Consider the following 27,648-nt stretch of genomic DNA (forward strand, 5'->3'; position numbering starts at 1 on the left):
TTACAACTAAAATACGACCAAACAATAACATATAATAAATGCAAAAGAGAGAGCAAGTCCTACGAAAAGCCTTAATTTATATATCCTTAATTGAATTGATCTATATCTATTTGCATGTGACGACTGCCATGTAAGTAAGCTCGACGGATCCCATGCAATCTGCCACCTTTCCTCTCCACGACCTCGGTCGGCCTCACGCTCTTGGGTCCTCTCATCTCTCGATTATTTTTTCCGTCAACATCGATCCTCGGGGCGAGTAGGTGGCTATCGACGCCAAAGGGGAGCTCAGCCTTCTCACGGTGTAGCGCCACCCAATATCCTCCTTTCTTGTCGGGCCTCACATTATCGGGATAACCCGGAAGGTCGGCGAATAGCTCCATCGTTCTGGCCCTGGAGCCCTTGATCCAGTACCTTAATAGCTTACACGGCCCGGTGAATGAGATGACGAGATGTGTTCGATCAGCGCTGATGGCAAGACCATTGGGGTAAGTGATGCCGGCCTAGAGCACGACGGCCTTTCCTGTCCGCGGGTCGTACCTAATAAGCAGCACGTGGAGTCTCCGGTTCTTGTAACCATCTCATGATATGACCTATTGTAGTTTCTGGAGCTGTCGGTGAAGTAGACCTCACCGGTTACCTGGTCGATGTCAACCCCGTTTGTCGTGGTTTTGTCACGGCAGATGTTCTAGTGAAAGGACTTAGTCGTGGAGCCATCGCGACGGGTTAGCTTAGAGGGGTTAAAGCGGACAAAGGATGCACGGAGTTTATACTGGTTCTGCCCCTTGCGGTGAAGGTAAAGGCCTAATCTAGTTGTTGTGGAATTGCTAGGGTTTCGATGACCAGGGAGCGAATCCGCTATGCCTAGCTCTAGAGTTGTTGTTTGTTGTCCCTAAACCGCCGCCGGGTCGTCCCTTTATATACATAGGTTGACGCCCGGCGATTTACAGAATCCCGAGGCCGGCTCATAAATGTGTCCGGCTCGGTTTCTACCCTTTCTTATCTTACAACACAAGTTATATATTATATGGTGGTTTATGTCTACAGGCCCTAATCTGCCTTTGGGCCCTGGGCCTTCATAAAGCGCCACACTCCTTTTCTTCATGGGCTTCAAATATAAATAACTCATTATGGGGATAACCCGGCCTCTCCTGGCCGGTTTATACCCAGTAGTAATATCCCCAACATTAGGCCCCAGATTGATTTGAACCTGTTCATGTCAATCTTTAACACATAGGAAAATTCCTCCTTCAGCACCTTCATGTAAATCTTGTAAACCGCCATGACGTCATCTTCCAGGATCATAATAAACCGCCATGACGTCACCTGTTATTAAAAATTGTATATATCTCCCCTTCATTAATGAACCTCCGACAATTGAGGCAACATCTCTTTCACATATCCAACTTTTGGGCTCCTTGATTTTCACGCCTGTCACTTATACCTTCGCCTTATAAATAATACCGAGGGGTCCTTTTCATTTTTTTCCCCGTGCCTCTCTCACTTCTTCTTCTTCCTTGCGCCGACCTGACCTTCTCGCGCGGCCGCCGTCGTCAAGCTCCGCCCTCGATCTCATCTCCGGCCGCTGCATCAACCTGAACGTACCAGAGAAACGCGGCGCACCTTTGCTGTTCCATTAGCAACAGTAAGTCTCGCTTTTCCTTGTTCTAGATCCGCCATTAGAGTTTCGGCGTTCCTCAAAGCTCGAAGCCGTTCTTCTCTGTTCATCTCCATAGTGCAAGCGGTGATCTCAGATCTGACATTTCCTTGCGCAGTTGTAGTTGTAATCCCCTTTTTCATCCTTAGAACTTCTTCTTCGCATAGAAAAACTCATCTGGACCTGATGAACTACTTGAACACCTGTATTTTAAGTCTGAATATATTTTGTTTTACTGATACGCTGCAGATCTAAAATTACCATACCAATCTGTGAAACTTGTTTTTCCCTTACTTAGACTTTTTAGATCTGTACCTTCCATACCAATATAGGCGGTTTAACTTTTTAGAAAATGATAATCCGGCAGGTACCATTAGTCGCCTCTTAAAACGCCAATTCGTTTATCTTTGTAACTCCTCCAATGTCAGACTCCGGTTTAACAATGCCAGACTCCGGTTTAACAATGTGTATATGCCTCTGTTTCTTCTTCTAATCTTGCGTCGCTTTATGCTTGTCTGTCATAAATCTTAAACCGACATTGATCTTTTTCCAGCTTTTCATTGAAATGGCCAAACAATTCTATGCTTGTAACTGGGTCCCTTCCCGGGTTACGGAAGAGCAACTAGAGGGATGTGTCGCAACCGGCGCTTTAGCAAAGAATGAAGTTATCCACTGGAGGGTCCCTGGTCCAGAAAATCCTCCCGAGCCCAAGGATGGAGAAGTAGTTGTTTTTGTTGACCACCTGGGCCGAGGGTTTAGCCCTCCCGGATCAAAATTCTTCCGAGATGTACTTGCTAGCTTCCAACTCCATCCTCAGGACATTGGACCAAACTCTGTGTCCAATGTTTGCAATTTCCAAGTATTTTGTGAGGCTTATCTTCAAGAGGAACCCACACTTGAACTGTTTAGGGATTTCTTCTATTTGAACCATCGTACAGAGTTTACAGACGGACCCAACACTGAACTTGGTGGAATGGCTATTCAAAAGAGGAAAGATGTCAGCTTCCCTCACGCCAAGCTTCATAGTCACCCCAAGGACTGGAATCAGACTTGGTTTTATTGCCGAGATACGTCTCCAACTGATGAAAATCCTCTGCCGGGTTATCGTCCTCACCGGCTTAGCAACACACATCCATTTCCTCAGAGGCTGACTGCAAAGGAACGGTCCAACTACGCACCACAACTCTCAAAGCTCAGAGCCTTTATGGCGAACGGTTTAACAGGTGTCGACTTTGTTCGCTGCTGGATATCCTGGAGTATTCTGCCCTTAAGCCGGTGCCCCGGTTTAATGTATGAGTACACAGGGAGTTTGAAAGATCCTCAACGACATATTGATATTCAGTTAACAGAGGCTGAAGTTACTGAGTCTGTCAAGAAAATACTGAATGAACCGGAGGTTGTCTGTAGCAAGACCGGGTTAAGTCCTTTCTGCACTTCCAATAAACCGCCAGCTGTAAGAATCATATAACTTTTTGTCTTAGCTTAATCCTTTTAAATACTCTCTCAAAATTTTGTCCATCTTTGACAGGGCGATGATCCATTCTGGAAGAAGAAGCCACAGGATAAACCGGCCAAGACACCTCGCCCTAAGACGAAGGTTACTAAAAAACCTGCCAAGAAGAAAACCACTGAGTCCTCTAAACCAGATGCTGACGATGATCTGGATAATCCGGAATCAGAGGTAGAACTTGATTCTCTTGGTTCTTTTTTCATACACCTCATTGACAATGACTATTATCAGGATGACGCTGAAGGCAGCCAAGCTGATGATGCAGAGGTAATTATTCTTTCCTCCGGTTCAGACCCTCCGCCAACACAGAAAATCCGTCAAGCAAACCGGAAAGTAAAATTTTCTCACCCCTAGCTCACTTGGACCCAAACTTTCTTTTGAAGAAGCAGCAACACGAAGCTCGCCGCACAACCCGGCACAGCGGCCAGGTAGTAACCTCCGCCGGTTTACCGAACACTCCAGTCCGGAAACATCGATCAGAGGTCTCTTATACTCCTGATACTTCTCACCCCAAGGAGGGTTGTTTTCGACAGCCTCTTAATCCGGCTGATTTGAATTATCAGGGAACACCTCATTCATCCTTCGGCGAGTCAACGGCCACACAACTTCCACCCCTCAAGACAGTTCCTGGGTGAGTTATGCTTTAAATTTACCCTTAATACCTTATGTTCACCCGATGTATTGACCTTTATATTTGTTCTTCTCAGTGCCAAGCCTAGACCCAGCAAGAAGGCTCGGTTAAATAAACCGTCTGACGACAATATGGTTATTGAACTGGAGAGAACTCCAGAACGGGAAGAAACAAATGCTGACGCCATGCTTAATGATCCACCAGCGCCAGATCACGATTTTTTTGTTGAACAAGTAGAAGTTGATACAACGGGCCATGTTGATAAACCGACAAGCCCGGTCCGAACTGATGATAAACCGTCAAGTCCAGCTAAAGCTGCTGATAAACCATCAACTCCAATGAAGGCTGCTGATGACAAGGAGGATGACATTATGATTACTGGCTTCGGCCACACCCCCTGGCAATCCTGTTGCCTTATCGAAGCATAGTGCCAAGGACGAGCTTTCTGCTATGGGCAAAGGCAAGTGGAACGCCGATTTGTCAAGCTATGCCCACCTCAACACCCAAGACATTCATTCTAGTTTTTTAAACCGTCTGTACACAAGCCACGACTTCGAAGCCGGTTTAGTGAATCTGATGAAGGAGCGATATGAGGTAACTGCATAACTGTTTCTCTCTTATGTCCAATTTCACATATCAACTCCAGTAGCCCCCAAGGGCCGGTTTATGATGTCAATCTAAACCGGGACTTTGTAATATCTCAACTTTGCATGCTTAGCCTCCAAGGGCCGGTTTATCTTTGTAAGATGAACCGGTACTTTAGAATTGTAATATTGTAACTTTCGCCTGTGTAGTCCCCAAGGGCCGGTTTATCTTTTCAAGCTGAACCGGGACTTTAGAAGAATACCCATACTGTTACTTTGAGAAAATATACATTAGCCCCCAAGTGCCAAAAATAATACTTGTATTGTGTTTGGGACTTGTAAAAATTTCTGATAACAAGCAAATAGGCATTAGTCCCCAAGTATCAAGTGTATAACTTGTTATGTGCTTGATACTTCAAATATGTGCTGCCAACTCATAATATGTCTTTCTCTTATAGGCTGAGCTAAACAAAAAGGTAGCCCAAACCGCTGATCTTAAAGAGAACATCAAGTCCCAGCAAGCAGAAACCTCCAAAGCCAAGGATGAGCTGACCAGTGCTTTAGCAGCCATGGAGAAGCTGAAGGAAAATTTCAAGAAGGAGCGGGCGGATTGGGACATAGAAAAAACTACATTGCAAAAGAGAGCTGAAGATGAAGAAGCAGCCCTTAAACCGGTGGCAGAAGAGCTGACTGGTTTAAAGCGGCAGATAAATGCCATGACCACTGCTGTGTTTGGTAAGTATCCTCGCTTTAAGTAATCAACATATAATATCGTATCAGTTACCGGTTTGCTGATGCTCGTAATGATGCAGGAACCCGGATTACCCATCTGGGCTCAGATATGCAGAAGAAATTGAAGGCTGCCTATACTCTTATAGGGCAATTATATACCGGTGCGCAACGGGTCATATGCACTGCTTCTCATAACAAGCCGCCCCCAACCCTAATCAAAGAAACTTTAGAAAGGTTTTCAATGCTGCCTTCCCGGATTGAAGAATTAAAAAGATCGGCTGCAAGGGCAGGTGCTCTGACCGCGCTAACCCGGGCTAAACCATGGGTGCCTGATCTTGATCCGGTGGATGTGGGTAAAGGCTATCCGAGCTTAAGGGAAGATGGATCAGATTTTGACAATGATGACCTCCGAGTCATAACTAGGGAGATGCGTCCACTGGCTTGCCAGTTGGCTGAAGAAGCTGACCTTTCATACTATCAGGCGAGTTATGACGTCAACAACAAACGGGTTGCTGCACCAACTCCTAAAGCTCAAAATCTTATCCCGCCAATCCGTAAGCACACCTATGCCCCTGACGTTGAACCGTCCACACTTATAAGCGATGAAGCTGTATTCCAAGCCCTAACTGGGATCGATTAGGCAACCATTGACTTCCAGCCACTGGGTAGAGAGGAGGAGGATGAACCGGCGCAAGATGATCCACAGCCGTCAAGTCAGCCTGGTGACGAGTCATGATCCAGAGGCCGGTTTAGCCTTCTGAGTACTGCAACACTTGCTGAAAACAATGATTCTTTTGGGCATTAAAGCGCCTTGTAATAGGCTAGTGTAAACTCTTGGTCTGCTACGCTAGCGTGCATATTTATTTTGCCTGATACTGTTAATCCGCCATTGCTTAGGATATATTGCCTTCATAATCCGTAGCGGTTTATCCAAGCTGTTCCTGCATACAAGAAGCTTGAAAGTGTCCTGGCGGTTTACTGCCGGACAGGTCATGATGCCCAAATATATAGCCAGGGTATAACCAAGGCTGTACTTGATAATAATCAAATATGAAATAGATGATACCTGTGACATTGAATCACATCGTTGGTTGACCAACTTTTTGTAGTAAGGGTGATAGCCCCAATCTTGAGTACTGATAACTCCTTCCATATTGTGCCGGTTTATGATAAACCGTACCGGGTTATAATAAACACCGGATTATCCATATATAACACTGGCGACTTATAGTCGAAACCAGACCGGGTTAATAAACGCCGGATTATAACTGATCATGTACTGACAATTTGTAATTGAAAGCCAAGCCGGGTCAATAGATGCCGGTTTATCATAAAATATTAGAAACCTCAACAAAGAAGAAAAAACCTGGCAAATAACATCATTAAAAGAACATGCGAGGCTTTTCATGGGCTGCCAGACCCAAAATCGAGGCTTTTCATGGGCTGTCAGGCCACTGAGTTAAACCATTTTACAAAGCCTTTTAAGATGGACCTCACATTAACCAATCGTCGTTTTAACTTCAGGGTCTATGAGATTGACTTGTCAAACGTTCGGCGGGTCATACCAGGATTACCTGGACGGAGTGGCTTACTTAAAGAGGCAGGATAACCCGGGGTTTTAGGTGAATACGCCTGGCTTCCAAGCCTGGCTTGATAGCCTATTACAAGGGTGTAGACTCTTTGTTCTTTGAGAAGCAAGAGCCCCCAAGCAATATTTTGAGTTGTGCTCAGTGGGTGCCTATGTTTGAGTTGTGCTTTTGCAATACTCTCTTTGGCCCCTAAGTTATTTCCTTTTGGCTTTGAGCTGATCAAGAGGTGTAGCTATGGTTCGAATACGACCAAGCCCCCAAGTGATTTCCCTGGTGGCCTTACGCCGATCAAGAGGTGTAGCTATGATTCGAACACGACCAAGCCCCCAAGTGATTTTTTATATACATGGCTTTGTAAGCCGGATCAATGGGTAAACTGAACTCCGCTTTGTAAACAGAAGCCCCCATGTAACCGCACATGATGTAAGAAAAACAACAGATACCCCGCTTTAGCTGAGGCTCCGGTTTATTATATTGATCATGATATATACATTGTCATAACTATGTACATAAGAAGAGCCTGTGGCTCAAGTATAGTAAGGCCGAAGATGAGCGATATTCCACGGCCGGTGGGTCTCCTCCTCCGATTTACGTGAGTCTTTGTGCTCTCGAACATCGATAAGGTAGTATGACCCGTTATGCAGATTCTTGCTGACCACAAAGGGCCCTTCCCAAGGCGGGGATAACTTGTGCATATCAGTCTGATCCTGGATGAGTCAGAGCACCAGATCGCCTTCTTGAAAAGTTCTGGTTCTAACTCGGCGGCTGTGATAGCGATGCAGATCTTGCTGGTAAATCGCCGAACGAGCTGCCGCAATGTCACGCTCCTCATCTAACAGGTCAAGTGCTTCCTGTCATGCCTTCTCATTGTCAGCTTCGACATAAGTCGCCACACGAGGCGAGTCATGACGGATGTCACTAGGAAGAACCGCCTCTGCCCCGTAAACCATGAAAAAAGGTGTGTAACTCATGGATCTGTTGGGCGTGGTATTGATGCTCCATAACACAGAAGTTAACTCCTCCACCCAACAACCCGGCGTCCGTTGTAAAGGAACCATGAGCCGGGGCTTGATGCCTCTCAGGATCTCTTGATTGGCTCTCTCCGCTTGACCATTAGATTGGGGGTGAGCCACTGATGATACGCCAAGCCGGATGTGCTCACGTTGACAGAATTCTTTCATAGCACCTTTGGACAGATTAGTGCCATTATCAGTTATGATGCTATGTGGAAACCCAAACCGGAAATCACCTTCTTGATGAATTGAACCGCCGTGGCTGCATCACACTTACTGACTGGCTCTACTTCCACCCACTTAGTGAACTTGTCAACTGCCACCAACAGGTGGGTCTTCTTATCCTTGGATCTCTTAAAGGGCCCGACCATATCCAGCCCCCAAGTTGCGAACGACCAAGTAATTGGAATCATCCTCAGTTCTTGAGCCGGAACATGAGCTCGGCGTGAAAATTTCTGACAGCCATCACATTTTTTGACCAAGTCTTCAGCATCAGCATTAGCCGTCAACCAATAAAAACCATGACGAAAAGCCTTGGCTACCAGGGACTTTGAACCGGCGTGGTGGCCACAATCTCCTTCGTGGATCTCACGCAAAATCTCACGGCCTTCTTCAGGAGACACGCAACGCTGAAACGCTCCTGTCACACTGCAATGATGTATTTCTCATAAGCGCCTATACCGTAAAATAGATTTTCGACTATAGTCATTGACTTGGACCGCCGGATTATCTGCCTGGCCAAAGTTTCATCCTCCGGTAACTTGCCCCGGTTCATATACGCCAAATATGAGACCGTCCAATCTGGGATGACATGAAGAGCCGCCACTAACTGAGCCTCCGGTTCAGGAACAGCCAGATCCTCCTCTTTGGGGAGCTTAACCGACGGATTATGTAGCACATCCAGAAAGACATTGGGTGGGACCGGTTTACGTTGGGAACCCAAACGGCTTAAAGCGTCCGCCGCTTCGTTCTTCCGCCGGTCCACATGATCAACCTGATAACCTTCTAAGTGACCTGCGACAATATCCACCCCTCGATGATATGCTGCCATGAGCGGGTCCTTGGAATCCCAAGTACCACACACTTGTTGAGCGACTAGGTCCGAGTCACCGAAGCACTTAACCCGGCTTAAATTCATCTCTTTAGCCGACCACGGAGTAAAGCTTCATATTCAGCTGCATTGTTAGTGCAAGGGAACATTAAACGGAGAACATAACAAAACTTATCACCTCGTGGGGAAGTTAATACGACTCCAGCCCCCGAGCCCTCCAATTTCCTGGACCCATCAAAATGAATAGTCCAATAATTATGATCCGGCTTCTCTTCTAGCGCCTGTAACTCTGTCCAGTCATTGATGAAATCCACTAACGCTTGGGACTTGATTGCCGCCCGAGGCATATATTTTAACCCATGAGGTCCAAGCTCAATGGCCCACTTGGCAACCCGGCCAGTTGCTTCCCTGTTCTGGATTATATCCCCCAAAGGAGCAGAACTGACCACAGTGATGGGATGACCCTGGAAATATTGCTTAAGCTTCCGGCTCGCCATGAAAACTCCATACACCAGCTTCTGCCAATGTGGGTACCTCTGCTTGGACTCAATAAGTACCTCACTGATATAATAAACCGGCCGTTGAACCGGATATTCCTTTCCGGCCTCCTTGCGCTCCACCACAATAGCCACACTAACAGCCTGGGCATTAGCAGCCACATATAACAACAAGGGTTCTTTATCAAGAGGAGCAGCAAGGACAAGCGGTTCGGCTAGCTGCCGCTTTAGATCCTCAAACGCTTCATTGGCAGCGTCACTCCAGACTAAGTCATCCGTCTTCTTCAGCATCTGATATAAAGGGATGGCCTTCTCCCCAAGGCGACCAATAAACCGGCTTAAGGCTGCAATCCGGCCTGCCAGTCGTTGAACATCATTGATACACTTCGGTTTAGCCAAGGAAGTAATATCCTTGATTTTCTCCGGATTAGCTTCAATGCCCCTGTTAGACACCAGAAAGCCCAAGAGCTTGCCTGCCGGTACACCAAAGACACACTTGGCCGGATTAAGCATCATCTTATAAACCCGGAGGTTATCAAAAGTCTCCTTCAAGTCATCTATCAATGTCTCCTCCTTTCTGGATTTCACCACAATATCATCCACATAGGCATGAACATTGCGGCCGATCTAATTATGAAGACAATTCTGCACACATCGCTGATAAGTCGCCTGGGCACTCTTGAGCCCAAAAGGCATAGATACATAGCAGAAGGCTCCAAAGGGAGTTATGAAAGATGTCTTCTCCTGGTCCTTAACTACCATTTTGATCTGATGGTAACCAGAATATGCATCCAGAAAACTCAAACGCTCACAACCCGCCGTAGCATTAATGATTTGATCAATACGAGGGAGGGCAAACGGATCCGCTGGACAAGCCTTGTTCAAATCTGTGTAATCCACACACATACGCCAGGTGCCATTCTTCTTAAGTACTAGCACCGGATTAGCCAACCACTCAGGATGAAATACTTCAATGATAAATCCAGCCGCCAAGAGCCTGGCTACCTCCCCACCAATGGCCTTGTGTCTTTCTTCATTGAACTGGCAAAGAAACTGCTTGACCGGTTTAAACTTGGGATCGATATTAAGAGTGTGCTCAGCGAGTTCCCTCGGTACACCTGGCATGTCAGAAGGTTTCCACGCAAAGATGTCCCGGTTCTCACGGATGAACTCGATGAGCGCGCCTTCCTATTTCGGATCCAAGTTAGCGCTGATGCTAAATTGCTTGGATGAATCGCCAGGAACGAAATCAACTAGCTTAGTCTCATCAGCCGATTTAAACTTCAAGGCTGGATCATGCTCTGTAGTTGGCTTTTTCAAAGAAGTCATATCCGCCGGATCAACATTGTCCTTGTAAAACTTCAACTCCTCTGTTGCACAAACCAACTCAGCATAAGCCGCATCACCTTCTTCACATTCCAAAGCGATCTTACGGCTTCCATGTACTGTGATGGTCCCCTTATGACCCGGCACCTTGAGCTGCAGATAAACATAACAAGGCCTTGCCATGAACTTGGCATAAGCCGGTCATCCGAACAGGGCATGATATGGGCTCTTGATCTTCACCACTTGAAAAGTCAATGGTTTCGATCTTGAATCATGCTCATCTCATAAAGCAACCTCCAGAGCTATCTTACCAACTGGATACGCCGATTTACTGGGCACCACACCATGAAAAACGGTGTTTGACGGTTTAAGATTTTTATCTGTTAACCCCATGCGACGGAAGGTTTCATAATAAAGGATATTGATACTACTCCCTCCGTCCATGAGTACCTTGGTGAACTTATACCCTCCAACCTGAGGCGCCACCACCAATACCAGATGACCCGGATTATCAACCCGGGGTGGATGATCCTCTCGACTCCACACGATGGGCTGTTCAGACCAACGCAAGTAACGGGGCACCGCCGGTTCAACGGAGTTCACCGCCCTTTTATGAAGCTTCTGATCGCGCTTGCACAGGCTCGTGGTGAAGACATGGTACTGCCCACTATTCAACTGCTTCGGGTTGCTCTAGTAACCCGACTGCTGTTGTTGTTGCTGATTTCCCTGATGATTATAACCACCCTGGTTGCCCTAATTGCCTTGATTGCCATGTCTGCTTTGATTACCGTGAAATCCTGAACCGGAACTGCCTCCACCATAACCCGGCCCATGAGATCCGGGGCCCGAACCGCCAGCCGGTCCATGATCATACCGAAAAAATCTGAATTATTGAACTCCCGCATAATAAAACAATCCTTCCAGAGGTGCGTGTCTGGCTTTTCCCGCGACCCGTGCTTTGGGCAAGGCTGGTTTAACAGGTGAGACATGCGCTCAGGATTGGGACCTGATCCTCCACCACGCGGGGGCGGTTTACCCTTACGACGCTGGCCATTATCCTGCGTGTTGGTATTAGCCACAAAATCTAAACTGTTATCCGCTTTAAGCTTACCGCTGTTTCCATGACCCGCCGGGTTATGCTGCTGCCCTTTGGTGCTGCCGCTGTTCTTTTCCTTTCCTGTCTTGTCATCGTCAGATTCAGGGTCCTTGGTACTATCAGAGTCGGCATACTTCACCAAAGCTGCCATAAGCGTCCCCATGTCATTGCAGTGATGTTTGAGCCGTCCCAACTTTAATTTCAAAGGTGCAAACCGGCAATTGCCTTCCAACGTTAAAACTGTTGTATCAGCGTTGATGCGGTCTGATGAATGCAAAATCTCTGAAACTCAGCGCACCCAATGGGTTGTTGACTCCCCTTCCTCTAGGACATAGGCAGCTAGGTCCACAATTGACATGGGTTGTTTGTGTTGGGGAACGTAGTAATTTCAAAAAAATTCCTACGCACACGCAAGATCATGGTGATGCATAGCAACGAGAGGGGAGAGTGTTGTCCACGTATCCTCATAGACCGAAAGCGGAAGCGTTATGACAACGCGGTTGATGTAGTCGTACGTCTTCACGATCCGACCGATCCAAGTACCGAACGCACGGCACCTCCGTGTTCAGCACACGTTCAGCTCGATGACGTCCCGCGAACTCCGATCCAGCAGAGCTTCACGGGAGAGTTCCGTCAGCACGACGGCGTGATGATGGTGATGATGTTGCTATTGACGCAGGGCTTCGCCTAAGCACCGCTACCATATGACCGAGGTGGAATATGGTGGAGGGGGGAACCGCACACGGCTAAGAGATCAAGAGATCAATTGTTGTGTCTATGGGGTGCCCCCTCCCCCATATATAAAGGAGTGGAGGAGGGGGAGGGCCGGCCTGTAGAGCACCTTTATGATCACCCAGTTATGTTGTGACGTTTGGTAGCACACAAAGTGTTCCTCTGGTAAACGGGAGTTGCATAATCTCATAGTCATAGGAATATGTATAAGTCATGAAGAAAGCAATAGCAACATACTAAACGATGAAGTTCTAAGCTAACGGAATGGGTCAAGTCAATCACATCATTCTCCTAATGATGTGATCCCGTTTATCAAATGACAACTCATGTCTATGGTTTGGAAACTTAACCATGTTTGATCAACGAGCTAGTCAAGTAGAGGCATACTAGTGACACTCTGTTTGTCTATGTATGCACACATGTATTATGTTTCCGGTTAATACAATTCTAGCAAGAATAATAAACATTTATCATGAAATAAGGAAATAAATAATAACTTTATTATTGCCAGTAGGGCATATTTCTTTCAGTCTCCCACTTGCACTAGAGTCAATAATCTAGATCACATCGCCATGTGATTTAACATCAATAGTTCACATCACCATGTGATTAACACCCATAGTTCACATCGTCATGTGACCAACACCCAAAGGGTTTACTAGAGTCAGCAATCTAGTTCACATTGCCATGTGATTAACACCCAAAGAGTACAAAGGTGTGATCATGTTTTGCTTGTGAGAGAAGTTTAGTCAGCGGGTCTGCCAAATTCAGATCCGTATGTATTTTGCAAATTTCTATGTCAACAATGCTCTGCACGGAGCTACTCTAGCTAATTGCTCCCACTTTCAATATGTATCCAGATTGAGACTTAGAGTCATTTTGATCAGTGTAAAAACTTGCATCGACGTAACCTTTTACGACGAACCTTTTGTCACCTCCATAATCGAGAAACATATCCTTATTCCACTAAGGATAATTTTGACCGCTGTCCAGTGATCTACTCCTAGATCACTATTGTACTCCCTTGCCAAACTCAGTGTAGGGTATACAATAGGTCTGGTACATAGCATGGCATACTTTATAGAACCTATGGCTGAGGCATAGGGAATGACTTTCATTCTCTTTCTATCTTCTGCCGTGGTCGGGCTTTGAGTCTTACTCAATTTCACACCTTGTAACACAGGTAAGAACTCTTTCTTTGACTGTTGCATCTTGAACCACTTCAAAATCTTGTCAAGGTATGTACTCACTGAAAAAACTTATCAAGCGTCTTGATCTATCTCTATAGATCTTGATGCTCAATATGTAAGCAGCTTTACCGAAGTCTTCCTTTGAAAAACTCCTTTTAAATACTCCTTTATGCTTTCCAGAAAATTCTACATTATTTCCAATCAACAATATGTCATTCACATATATTTATCAGAAATGTTGTAGTGCTCCCACTCACTTTCTTGTAAATACAGGCTTCACCGCAAGTCTGTATAAAACTATATGCTTTGATCAACTCATCAAAGTGTATATTCCAACTCCGAGATGCTTGCACCAGTCCATAGATGGATCGCTGGAGCTTGCACACTTTGTTAGCACCTTTAGGATCGACAAAACCTTCTGGTTGCATCATATACAACTCTTCTTTAAGAAATCCATTAAGGAATGTAGTTTTGACATCCATTTTCCAGATTTCATAAAATGTGGCAATTTGCTAACATGATTCGGACAGACTTAAGTATCGCTAGGAGTGAGAAAATCTCACCGTATTCAACACCTTGATCTTTGTCAAAAACCTTTTTCGACAAGTCTAGCTTTGTAGATAGTAACACTACTATCAGCGTCCGTCTTCCTCTTGAAGATCCATTTATTTTCTATGGCTTGCCGATCATCGGGCAAGTCAACCAAAGTCCACACTTTGTTCTCATACATGGATCTCATCTCAGATTTCATGGCCTCAAGCCATTTCACGGAATCTGGGCTCATCATCGCTTCCTCATAGTTCGTAGGTTCGTCATGGTCAAGTAACATGACCTCCAGAACAGGATTACCGTACCACTCTGGTGCGGATCTCACTCTGGTTGACCTACGAGGTTCGGTAGTAACTTGATCTGAAGTTACATGATCATCATCAATAGCTTCCTCACTAATTGGTGTAGGAGTCACAGGATTAGATTTCTGTGATGAACTACTTTCCAATAAGGGAGTAGGTACAGTTACCTCATCAAGTTCTACTTTCCTCCCACTCACTTCTTTCGAGAGAAACTCCTTCTCTAGAAAGGATCCATTCTTAGCAACGAATGTCTTGCCTTCAGATCTGTGATAGAAGGTGTACCCAACTGTCTCCTTTGGGTATCCTATGAAGACACATTTCTCCGATTTGGGTTTGAGGTTATCAGGATGAAACTTTTTTACATAAGCATCACAACCCCAACCTTTAAGAAACGACAACTTTGGTTTCTTGCCAAACCACAGTTCATATGGCATCGTCTCAACGGATTTAGACGGTGCCCTATTTAACGTGAATGCAGTTGTCTCTAATGCATAACCCCAAAACGATAGTGGTAAATCGGTAAGAGACATCATAGATTGCACCATATCTAATAAAGTACAGTTACGATGTTCGGCACACCATTACGCTGTGGTGTTCCAGGTGGCGTGAGTTGCGAAACTATTCCGCATTATTTCAAATGAAGACCAAACTCGTAAATCAAATATTCTCCTCCACGATCAGATCTTAGAAACTTTATTTTCTTGTTACGATGATTTTCTACTTCACTCTGAAATTATATGAACTTTTCAAATGTTTCAGACTTATGTTTCATCAAGTAGATATACCCATATCTGCTGAAATCATCTGTGAAGGTCAGAAAATAACGATACCTGCCGCGAGCCTCAACACTCATCGGATTGCATACATCAATATGTATTATTTCCAATAAGTCAGTTGCTCGATCCATTGTTCCGGAGAAGGGAGTCTTAGTCATCTTGCCCATAAGGCATGGTTCACAAGCATCAAGTGATTCATAATCAAGTGATTCCAAAATCCCATCAACATGGAGTTTCTTCATGCGCTTTACACCAATATGACCTAAACGGCAGTGCCACAAATAAGTTGCACTATCATTATTAACTTTGTATCTTTTGGCTTCAATATTATGAATATGTGTATCACTACGATCGAGATCCAACAAACCATTTTCATTGGGTGTATGACCATAGAAGGTTTTATTCATGTAAACAGAACAACAATTATTCTCTAACTTAAATAAATAACCGTATTGCAATAAACATGATCAAATCATATTCATGCTCAACGCAAATACCAAATAACACTTATTTAGGTTCAACACTAATCCCGAAAGTATAGGGAGTGTGCGATGATGATCATATCAATCTTGGAACTACTTCCAACACACATCGTCAAATCACCCTCAACTAGTCTCTGTTTATTCTGCAACTCCCGTTTTGAGTCACTAATCTTAGCAACTGAACTAGTATCGAATACTGAGGGTTTGCTATAAACAATAGTAAAGTACACATCAATAACATGTATATCAAATATACCTTTGTTCACTTTGCCATCCTTCTTATCCGCCAAATACTTGGGGCAGTTCCGCTTCCAGTGACCAGTCCCTTTGTAGTAGAAGCACTCAGTCTCAGGCTTAGGTCCAGACTTGGATTTCTTCACTTGAGCAGCAACTTGCTTGCCGTTCTTCTTGAAGTTCCCCTTCTTCCCTTTGCCCTTTTCTTGAAACTAGTGGTCTTGTCAACCATCAACACTTGATGCTTTTCTTGATTTCTACCTTCGTTGATTTCAGCATCACGAAGAGCTTGGGAATTGTTTATGTTATCCCTTGCATATTATAGTTCATCACGAAGTTCTAGTAACTTGGTGATAGTGACTACAGAACTCTGTCAATCATTATCTTATCTGGAAGATTAACTCCCACTTGATTTAAGTGATTGTAGTACTCAGACATTCTGAGCACATGCTCACTAGCTGAGCCATTCTCCTCCATCTTGTAGGCAAAGTACTTGTCAAAAGGTCTCATACCTTTTGACATGGGCATGAGTCTGAAATACTAATTTCAACTCTTGGAACATCTCATATGCTCCGTGGCGTTACAAAAACATCTTTGAAGCCCCGATTCTAAGCCGTAAAGCATGGTGTACTAAACTATCAAGTAGTCATCATATCGAGCTTGCCAAACGTTCATAACGTCTACATTTGCTCCTACAATCGGTCTATCACCTAGCGGTGCATCAAGGACATAATTCTTCTGTGCAGCAATGAGGATAATCCTCAGATCACGGATCCAATCCGCATCATTGCTACTAACATATTTCAACTTAGTTTTCTCTAGGAACATATCAAAATAAAACAAGGGAGCTAAACGCGAGCTATTGATCTACAACATAGATATGCTAATACTACCAGGACTAAGTTCATGATAAATTAAAGTTCAATTAATCATATTACTTAAGAACTCCCACTTAGATAGACATCCCTCTAATCATCTAAGTGATCACGTGATCCAAATCAACTAAACCATGTCCGATCATCACGTGAGATGGCGTAGTTTTCAATGGTGAACATCACTATGTTGATCATATCTTCTATATGATTCACGCTCGACCTTTCGGTCTCCAGTGTTCCGAGGCCATATATGCATATGCTACGCTCGTCAAGTTTAACCCGAGTATTCTACGTGTGCAAAACTGGCTTGCACCCGTTGTAGATGAACGTAGAGCTTATCACACCCGATCATCACGTGGTGTCTCTGTTGGAAATATGCCCTAGACGCAATAATAAAATGGCTATAATTGTATTAACTGGAAACCGTAATACATGTGTGAATACATAGACCACAACATGTCCCTAGTAAGCCTCTAGTTGACTAGCTCGTTGATCAATAGATGGTTATGGTTTCTTGACCATGGACATTGGATGTCATTGATAACGGGATCACATCATTAGGAGAATGATGTGATGGACAAGACCCAATCCTAAGCATAGCACAAGATCGTGTAGTTCGTTTGCTAGAGCTTTTCTAATGTCAAGTATCATTTCCTTAGACCATGAGATTGTGCAACTCCCGGATACCGTAGGAATGCTTTGGGTGTACCAAACGTCACAACGTAACTGGGTGGCTATAAAGGTGCACTACAGGTATCTCCGAAAGTGTCTGTTGGGTTGGCACGAATCGAGACTGGGATTTGTCACTCCGTATGACGGAGAGGTATCTCTGGGCTCACTCGGTAATGCATCATCATAATGAGCTCAATGTGACTAAGGAGTTAGCCAGGGGATCATGCATTACGGTACGAGTAAAGTGACTTGCCGGTAACGAGATTGAACAAGGTATTGGGATACCGACGATCGAATCTCGGGCAAGTAACGTACCGATTGACAAAGGGAATTGTATACGGGATTGATTGAATCCTCGACATCGTGGTTCATCCGATGAGATCATCATGGAACATGTGGGAGCCAACATGGGTATCCAAATCCCGCTGTTGGTTATTGACCGGAGAGTCGTCTCGGTCATGTCTGCATGTCTCCCGAACCCATAGGATCTACACACTTAAGGTTCGGTGACGCTAGAGTTGTAGAGATATTAGTATGCGGTTAACCGAAAGTTGTTTGGAGTCCCGGATGAGATCCCGGACGTCACGAGGAGTTCTGGAATGGTCCGGAGGTAAAGATTTATATATGGTAAGTCCTATTTTGGCCACCGGAAAATGTTCGGGATTTTTCGGTATTGTACCGGGAAGGTTCTAGAAGGTTCCGAAGTGGGGCCCACCTGCATGGGGGGACCCACATGAACGTGGGTAGTGGGGGCAAGGCCCCACACCCCTGGTCAAGGCGCACCAAGATCCCACCTTAGAGGGAATAAGATCATATCCCGAAGGGATAAGATCAAGATCCCTAAAAAAGGAGGATAACAATCGGTGGGGAAGGGAAATGATGGGATTTCTTTTCCCCACCTTTGCCAACGCCCCAATGGACTTGGAGGGCAAGAAACCAGCCCCCTCCACCCTTATATATAGTGGGGAGGCGCATGGGAGCAGCACCCCAAGCCCTGGCGCCTCCCTCCCTCCCGTGACACCTCTTCCTCCCCGCTTGCGCTTGGCGAAGCCCTGCCGGGATCCCGCTACTTCCACCACCACGCCGTCGTGCTGCTGGATCTCCATCAACTTCTCCCCCCCTTGCTGGATCAAGAAGGAGGAGACGTCCCCACTCCGTACGTGTGTTGAACGCGGAGGTGCCGTCCGTTCGGCGCTAGGATCATCGGTGATTTGGATCACGACGAGTACGACTCCATCAACCCCGTTCTCTTGAACGCTTCCGCGCGCGATCTACAATGGTATGTAGATGCACTCCCCTCTCTCTCGTTGCTAGATGACTCCATAGATTGATCTTGGTGATACGTAGAAAATTTTAAATTTCTGCTACGTTCCCCAACAGTCTCGGCATGACGAACTTTGGCAACGGTGCATACTCAGGGAGAACACTTTTATCTTGAAATTTAGTGAGAGATCATCTTATAATGCTACCGTCAATCAAAGCAAAATAAGATGCATAAAGGATAAACATCACATGCAATCAATATAAGTGATATGATATGGCCATCATCATCTTGTGCTTGTGATCTCCATCTCCGAAGCACCGTCATGATCACCATCGTCACCGGCGCGACACCTTGATCTCCATTGTAGCATCGTTGTCGTCTCGCCAACTATTGCTTCTACGACTATCGCTACCGCTTAGTGATAAAGTAAAGCATTACAGGGCGATTGCATTGCATACAATAAACCGACAACCATATGGCTCCTGCCAGTTGCCGATAACTCGGTTACAAAACATGATCATTTCATACAATAAAATATAGCATCATGCCTTGACCATATCACATCACAACATGCCCTGCAAAAACAAGTTAGACGTCCTCTACTTTGTTGTTGCAAGTTTTACGTGGCTGCTACGGGCTGAGCAAGAACCGTTCTTACCTATGCATCAAAACCACAACGATAGTTCGTCAAGTTAGTGTTGTTTTAACCTTCTCAAGGACCGGGCGTAGCCACACTCGGTTCAACTAAAGTTGGAGAAACCGACACCCGCCAGCCACCTGTGTGCAAAGCACGTCGGTAGAACCAGTCTCGCGTAAGCGTACGCGTAATGTCGGTCCGGGCCGCTTCATCCAACAATACCGCCGAACCAAAGTATGACATGCTGGTAAGCAGTATGACTTGTATCGCCCACAACTCACTTGTCTTCTACTCGTGCATAAACATCTACGCATAAAACCTGGCTCGGATGCCACTGTTGGGGAACGCAGTAATTTCAAAAAAATTCCTACGCACACGCAAGATCATGGTGATGCATAGCAACGAGAGGGGAGAGTGTTGTCCATGTACCCTCGTAGACCGAAAGCGGAAGCGTTATGACAATGCGGTTGATGTAGTCGTACGTCTTCACGATCCGACCGATCCAAGTACCGAACGCACGGCACCTCCGAGTTCAGCACACGTTCAGCTCGATGACATCCCGTGAACTCCGATCCAGCAGAGCTTCACGGGAGAGTTTCGTCAGCACGACGGCGTGATGACGGTGATGATATTGCTACTTACGCAGGGCTTCGCCTAAGCACCGCTATGATATGACCGAGGTGGAATATGGTGGAGGGGGGCACCGCACACGGCTAAGAGATCAAGAGATCAATTGTTGTGTCTATGGGGTGCCCCCTCCCCCGTATATAAAGGAGTGGAGGAGGGGGAGGGCCGGCCCTCTCTATGGCGCGCCCTAGGGGAGTCCTACTCCCACCGGTAGTCGGATTCCCCCTTTCCTAGTAGAACTAGGAGCCCTTCCAACTAGTAGGAGTAGGAGAGAAGGAAAGGGAAAAAAGAAGAGAAGGAAGGAGGAGGCGCCGCCCCTCCCCCTAGTTCAATTTGGACTAAGCCTTGGGGGGGCGCAGCCTCCCCTCCCTCTTTCCCCTAAAGCCCAATAAGGCCCATAAACTCCCCGACGAATTCCCGTAACTCTCCGGTACTCCGAAAAATACCCGAATCACTCGAAACCTTTCCGATGTCTGAATATAGTCGTCCAATATATCGATCTTTACGTCTCGACCATTTTGAGACTCCTCGTCATGTCCCTGATCTCATCCGGGACTCCGAACTACCTTCGGTACATCAAAACACATAAACTCATAATACCGATCGTCATCGAACTTTAAGCGTGCGGACCCTACGGGTTCGAGAACTATGTAGACATGATCGAGACACGTTTCCGGTCAATAACCAATAGCGGAACCTGGATGCTCAAATTGGCTCCTACATATTATACGAAGATCTTTATCGGTCAAACCGCATAACAACATACATTGTTCCAGTTGTCATCGGTATGTTACTTGCCCGAGATTCGATCATCGGTATTTCAATACCTAGTTCAATCTCGTTATCGGAAAGTCTCTTTACTCGTTCCGTAATACATCATCCCACAACTAACTCATTAGTTGCATTGCTTGCAAGGCTTATAGTGATGTGTATTACCGAGTGGGCCCAGAGATACCTCTCCGACAATCGGAGTGACAAATCCTAATCTCGAAATACGCCAACTCAACAAGTACCTTCGGAGACACCTGTAGAGCACCATTATGATCACCCAGTTACGTTGTGACGTTTGGTAGCACACAAATTGTTCCTCCGGTAAACGGGAGTTGCATAATCTCATAGTCATAGGAACATGTATAAGTCATGAAGAAAGCAATAGCAACATACTAAACGATCAAGTGCTAAGATAACGGAATGGGTCAAGTCAATCACATCATTCTCCTAATGATGTGATCCCGTTTATCAAATGACAACTCATGTCTATGGTTAGGAAACTTAACCATCTTTGATCAACGAGCTAGTCAAGTAGAGGCATACTAGTGACACTCTGTTTGTCTATGTATTCACACATGTATTATGTTTCCGGTTAATACAATTCTAGCATGAATAATAAACATTTATCATGAAATAAGGAAATAAATAATAACTTTATTATTGCCTCTAGGGCATATTTCTTTCAGTTTGCACGTGTCTTTGAAATTCTGAATGACCCGGGCCCTTAACTCGGCCCATGACCCAATGGAGTTAGCTGGTAAGTTTTTCAACCGAGTGCGAGCTGTCCCCTCCAACATCATGGTGAATTATTTAGCACATGCCGCATCATCTACATCCAGCATCTCCATCGCCATATCATAGCTCTCAACCCATGACTCAGGGGATAAATCGGCGGTGTAATTGGGTACTTTACGCGGACCCTTGAAATCCTTGGGCAGCCGTACATTACGTAGAGCCGGGACGAGACACGACACCCCCAAAGAACCGGAGGTAACTCCTGGCTCCACTGAAGTTGTTGGACGAACCGGAGTAAGCTGACGGGCCGCGTACTGCGCCGCTAACTCGGCTTCTCGACGTGCTCTTCCTTGGTCCACCACGTTTTGAGCATTAGCACCGCCACCTGCCGGGTCATGGCCACGAGGCGGATTACGGTTCCGCGCACTGCTTGACACACCCGGTTCATCAATGCGCCTGCTGTAACTCCGGCTTGGGCGGGGAGTGGAATGAATCCTCTCGCGACTGTATGAATAAGCCTGCTGCTGAGTCAAGGCCGTCTGAAGGAGCTCCCTAGCCCGTCGTGTCTCAACTGCCACTGGAGACTCGCCTTCGATCGGGAGAGCTGCCAATCGTGAAGTGGCGGCAACAATGTTATCCAACGGGTTAGAATAATGACCCGGTGGTGTTGGGATGCGCTGTGACAGGATGTTGTTCTGACGAGGCGGATCCATCAGACGCGGCTGAACCGGCGCCCCCGTTCCAGGTGCCTCCACCTGGTTTACCACTAGCTGATTACTGGTTCCTGCTCCTGGTGTGTTAAAGAGATTCCTTGCCTCATAAACCAGAGGCAGGTGAGACCGGTACCTTCTCCTCATGACATCGCTTGACGCGCTCTGATCTAGCATAAGCCGGTAAGCCTGTGCCTCCAACTCGGCCCGCTCTGCGGCCATCGTGGTTTCCTCGGCTGCCAGGTCTGCCTTGGCCTGAGTTATCTGATCCTTTACTTTCGCAATTTCCGCATTATGCTTATCCTGATTTGCCGGATTAACTTCTGCTAGCAAAGTTGCCAAAGCATCAAACAAGTCGGACAAAACCTGAGCCGGCGGTCGCGCAGGGCCTCCTGCCCCTGCTGTCGCTGCTACTGATCGAGAAACCATCGCTGCTGCAGTCGAAGAGTGCTGCGCAGGCTGTGTACCGGCCATCAAGATCGCAACCTGGCTCGGCGGATCAAAGGGGTCCGGAATACCGTCGCCATCGGAACAGCCCCCAATCCGGCCATCTTGCAACTAGTACAATGACTCGGTCTCTCCGGTCGATGACTCGTCATCAGAGTAAACGACGGTCTCACCACCAGATGCCGATCTAACCTCAGATTCCGCTCCGTGGATGACTCCCACGAAGGCATGCTTCATGGCAGGCTGAACCCGGGCGGGTCTCGCACGCTGAGCCGTTTCGACGATGTCGGTGCAGATGTCCGGCTCAGGGCCCGGTTCGCCGATCGTGCCAATGAAAACGTGAATGCCGCCAAAGGGGACCCGGTACCCGTACTCAATTGAGCCGGCCTCGGGGGCCTAGCCTGCGTCGTCGATGTAGAGCTTGCCGCGACGACTCTTAGTCATCCGTCCCACAGATTATCCCTTGAGCCCTTCGAAGCTGCCCTCTAAGAACACGAAACCATTGTGCGATAGCCCCACGGTGGGCGCCAACTGTCGTGGTTTTGTCACGGCAGATATCCTACTGAAAGGACTTAGTCGTGGAGCCATCGCGACGGGTTAGCTTAGAGGGGTTAAAGCGGACAAAGGACGTAGGGAGTTTATACTGGTTCGGCCCCTTGCGGTGAAGGTAAAGGCCTAATCTAGTTGTTGTGGAATTGCTAGGGTTTCGATGACCAGGGAGCGAATCCGCTATGCCTGGCTCTCAAGTTGTTGTTTGTTGTCCCTAAACCGCCGCCGGGTCGTCCCTTTATATACACAGGTTGACGCCCGTCGATTTACAGAATCCCGAGGCCGGCTCATAAACATGTCCGGCTCGGTTTCTACCCTTCCTTATCTTACAACACAAGTTATATATTATATGGCGGTTTATGTCTACAGGCCCTAATCCGCCTTTGGGTCCTGGGCCTTCATAAAGCGCCACACTCCTTTTCTTCATGGGCTTCAAATATAAATAACTCATTACGGGGATAACCCGGCCTCTCCTGGCCGGTTTATACCCAGTAGTAATATCCCCAACACCGTCGGTGAAGCGGAGAGGCACGACATCAACCTCCGTGACAAGCAGAGTCGCCTCCCCACCGCCCGGCATCGGCCGAGGCCTTCTTCTTGACGGCTTCGTCGTTAGCCATGGAGTCGAAGCAGGGGAAGTAGTGGAAGCAAAGGCGGACGGAGACGGGGACGGATCGGGAGCAGTCGCGTCGAGACGCTCCCCAGAAACCTTATTGCCGTTCTCTCAGGCAGGATCTCGAACGACAGGGTTCTGGAGGCACCTGCTCTCCCGACAAACCATGCATGCGGTCGTCGAGATGGGATCGTTGGAAGCACATAGAGAGAGGAACAGTAGATGATGGCTAGGGTTGTGCAAGAGGAAGTGTTCTTATATAGGTTGTCGGGTAGTTGGAAGCAGCACAGAGAGAGGAGCGGTAGATGACGGCTAGGGTTGTGCAAGAGGAATTGAGTGAATTGAGTTAGTGTTCACTCCACTGGCCAACGCCTTCTTATATAGGCCGTCGGGTAGATGGGTCTGGGCTCAGGCCCACGACCGAGTCCGTGAACAACCCATATACGGCCAACACATGAACGAAGCAAATAGAGGATGACCCAATGGATGTGGTAGAGCAGCCCTTATAAAGGGGTATCACTCTCACTCTAATAGCAGTATGGTACTAAACTTTCCACCACTTGCCATGCACCTAAATGGGCCTTAAAGATTAACCAGGGATTACTGTCTTATATGGGCCTAAGCCCATCTATAATCCAACATATAGCGCTCGGGGTTCCGGTTTATCAAGTTGTAGATGCGATATGTAATGGCGATTCATTTGTTCACTACAACAAAAACAATACAATAAATATAAACAGTTTTGCTAAAACACATCTAGATGTGCCATAAGTAGTGCACATCTAAGTCCTATGTCATTGATTTTACACAGAGATTCGTGCAAACATTTTCTATTCTCTTTTTTTTTCTTCCTAGTATGATTGAGTCATTTAGATGTGCAATAACTAAAGCATACTTAGATACAATAAACTTATGCATGTGTATTTTCTGGAATGATGAGCATTTGTATTTGTTGTTCGTCACATGCATCGAGAGAAATCTTGAGCCAATTGAGAAGTACCAACATGCATAAACTTCACAGCATCGGAAGTTTGTTCTGCCCATGTTTGCTTTGGCTGTGATTGTGACGGTTTCAAACACAGGCAGGAGGGGAAGTGACACGGCCATTGATTGGGAGCAAAGGAGTGTAGCTTGTTCGTCGGATCGGTCCATGTAGGCGCTTGTGCATTTTGTATATGGCGTTTTTTTGTATGTGCATCAGGGTAAAGATTGGGTTATTCAATGGACATTTGGTGCGATGATGTGACGATTCTTTGTAGTGCAATGGATGGAAGAACTGTGATGTTCTTGTGCAACATATGTTTTGCTGTGAACTGAATTTATGAAATTGCGAATGAATATGTTGATGCATTTGTATATTTTATCTAGCAGGCAATTAGCTGATTTTTGTTGCCGCAGTTGATTTCTCTTAATAGATGTTTTCCCTTTTGTAAGATTGGATTGCTGTCGTTTTTGTGAGTATTAACTTGTAATCCTCTTTGGACCGTCTTAGTTTTTGCGAACAATTTATTTCACAACAATGCTAGTGCCTTTTGTGTCTTTGGCTCTTTGCAACTCACAACTGTACTTTCATATAATGCTTAATAAAAGATAGTTTGAAACATCATTATAGTCAAAACTACATTGATCATTGTCCAATAGAAAGCCCCACATAAAAAAGGACTTTACAATGAAAATACGACAAAACAATAACATAATAATGGAAGTAAAAAATAGTGCAAGTCCGATGAAAAGCCTTAATTTACATATCCTTAATTGAATTGATCTCTATCTATGTGCGTTTGACGACTGCCATATAAGTAAGCTCGACGGATCCCATGAACAATCTGCCACCTTTCCTCTCCAGAACCTCGGTCGGCCTCACGCTCTTGGGTCCTCTCATCTCCTCGATTATTTTTTCCTCGACATCGATCCTCAAGGCAAGTAGGTGGCTATCGACACCAAAGGGGAGCTCAGCCTTCTCACGGTGTAGTGCCACCCAGTATCCTCCTCTCTTGTCAGGCCTCACGTTGTCTGGATAGCCAGGGAGGTCGGCGAATAGCTCCATCGTGCACGCCTTGGAGCCCTTGATCCAGTATCGTAGCAGCTTACACGGCCCGGTCGATGAGATGATTAAATGTGTTCGATCAGCACTGATGGCGAGGCCATTGGGGTAAGTGATGTCGGCCTGGAGCACGGCGACCTTTCCTGTCCGTGGGTCATACCTCAGTAGCCGACCCGTTGAGTCTCCAGTTCTTGTCACATCTCATGTTGCGACCTATTGTAGTTCCTGGAGCTGTCCATGAAGCAGACCTCGCCGGTTACCTGGTCGATGTCCACCCCATTGGTGAAGCGGAGAGGTATGCCATCAACCTCTGTGACAAGCACAGTGGCCTCCCCGCCGCCCGGCGCGACCCGCATGAGTCCCTTGTAAGCGTCGGCCACGTAGAGGTACCCGGACTTGAGGTGGAACCGCAGACCGAGTGGCCGGCCGCAGTGGCCCTCGGTGGCAGTCTCCGGGCGAAGGAGAGACGCCGTGCAGGCCTCGCTGCTGTAGTCGGGGCTGTAGCTGTACGTCGTCCATCCGAGCGCGTCGCCGTTCCACTTCAGCACGCGGCCGTCGGACACGCCGCTGTACGGGCCGTTGCCTTTGGCGTCGAAGGCGACGCTCTCCGGGCCGCGCAGCAGTCCGTGTCGCAGCGGCAGGTGGCGCGTCCGCGTGGCGTCGATGCTGGGGACGGCGGCGGCCGCGGCCATGCTGGGCGAGAAGCAAAAGACTAGGAGCAGGACGGCTAGCGAGATAGTCGCCGCGGCGACACCCCTCGTGCCGCTCGCCATGTCGATTTGCTTCGCTAGCTGTCTCGAGAGCTTGTGTTTCTTCTGGTCGATGGATTGGTTGTTTGGTGGAGAGAACAGGGGTGCCTCTGTTCTTATATTAGGACGGAGGGGTTCGAGTCCCGGCAAGAGTCGGCCGTCCTCCTCGGCGACGGCGAGAGTACAAGTCCCTATCCGTGTCCTCGAGTTATTCCGATTCAACCTGGTCCTTGCGACTCGCTGTGCTGCTTTTTGTCCGTGTTTTTATCCTCCTTTTTTTTTGCGTTGACGGATTTTTTTAACACAAAGTTCCATGTTGAAGAAAAATGTTAAAATTTGGCACAAAGTTTATCATTTTTGTTTTCAAAACATTTTAACTAGTGTCGTGAACACTCATCTAAACAACTAAAATGTTTCGTGGACTGCGTAGTAGAATAGTATATATTAAGTTCTTGTTTTCTACAAAACATTTTTCGTATGTGAATAATATTTTAAAACTTGTGTGAACGTTTTGCTTGGCACACATTTATATTTTGTTCAAACTTGCATGAACACTTCTTTTTCAAAGATGGTAGAACAAATTTATCTCATGCGAAACACTTTATCTACTGAAACGATTTTTTGAATTTACTTGAACAACTGTTCAACACACATGAATATTTTACTTCACACGCAGGAACAACTTTCATAACTGATGCCGTGATACTTCAAAGATATTCATTTGCACAAAACATATCTCAAAATCATTCATTATGATGTAAAATTCAAAATATTTTAACAAGCGTCATGAACATTTTTTAAATACATTAACATATTCCATGCATAGCAGAATGTATTTTGAGGTATTTTGTTACACACTGACAATTTCTCTCATATTTGTTTTGAGGAAAATTGTGTCAACATGTTATTTGGCATGCATGTATATTTTATTAAACATTCATAAACTCTTTTTTCATAGATGTTGGAACACACTAATTCCATGCAAAACATTTTTATCCATTGAAATA

General features: G+C 46.2%; 2 pseudogenes; both read right to left on the reverse strand.

The window, feature by feature from the left end:
* Positions 1–106: 106 nt before the first annotated feature.
* On the reverse strand, positions 107–23,815 carry LOC123170879 (protein STRICTOSIDINE SYNTHASE-LIKE 10-like; annotated as a pseudogene).
* A 1,767-nt stretch (positions 23,816–25,582) lies between these two features.
* Positions 25,583–26,827, reverse strand: LOC123170319 (protein STRICTOSIDINE SYNTHASE-LIKE 10-like; annotated as a pseudogene).
* Between the last annotated feature and the right edge of the window lie 821 nt (positions 26,828–27,648).

This window comes from Triticum aestivum, chromosome 7D (genome assembly GCF_018294505.1).
Source record: "Triticum aestivum cultivar Chinese Spring chromosome 7D, IWGSC CS RefSeq v2.1, whole genome shotgun sequence".
Lineage (NCBI taxonomy): Eukaryota > Viridiplantae > Streptophyta > Magnoliopsida > Poales > Poaceae > Triticum > Triticum aestivum.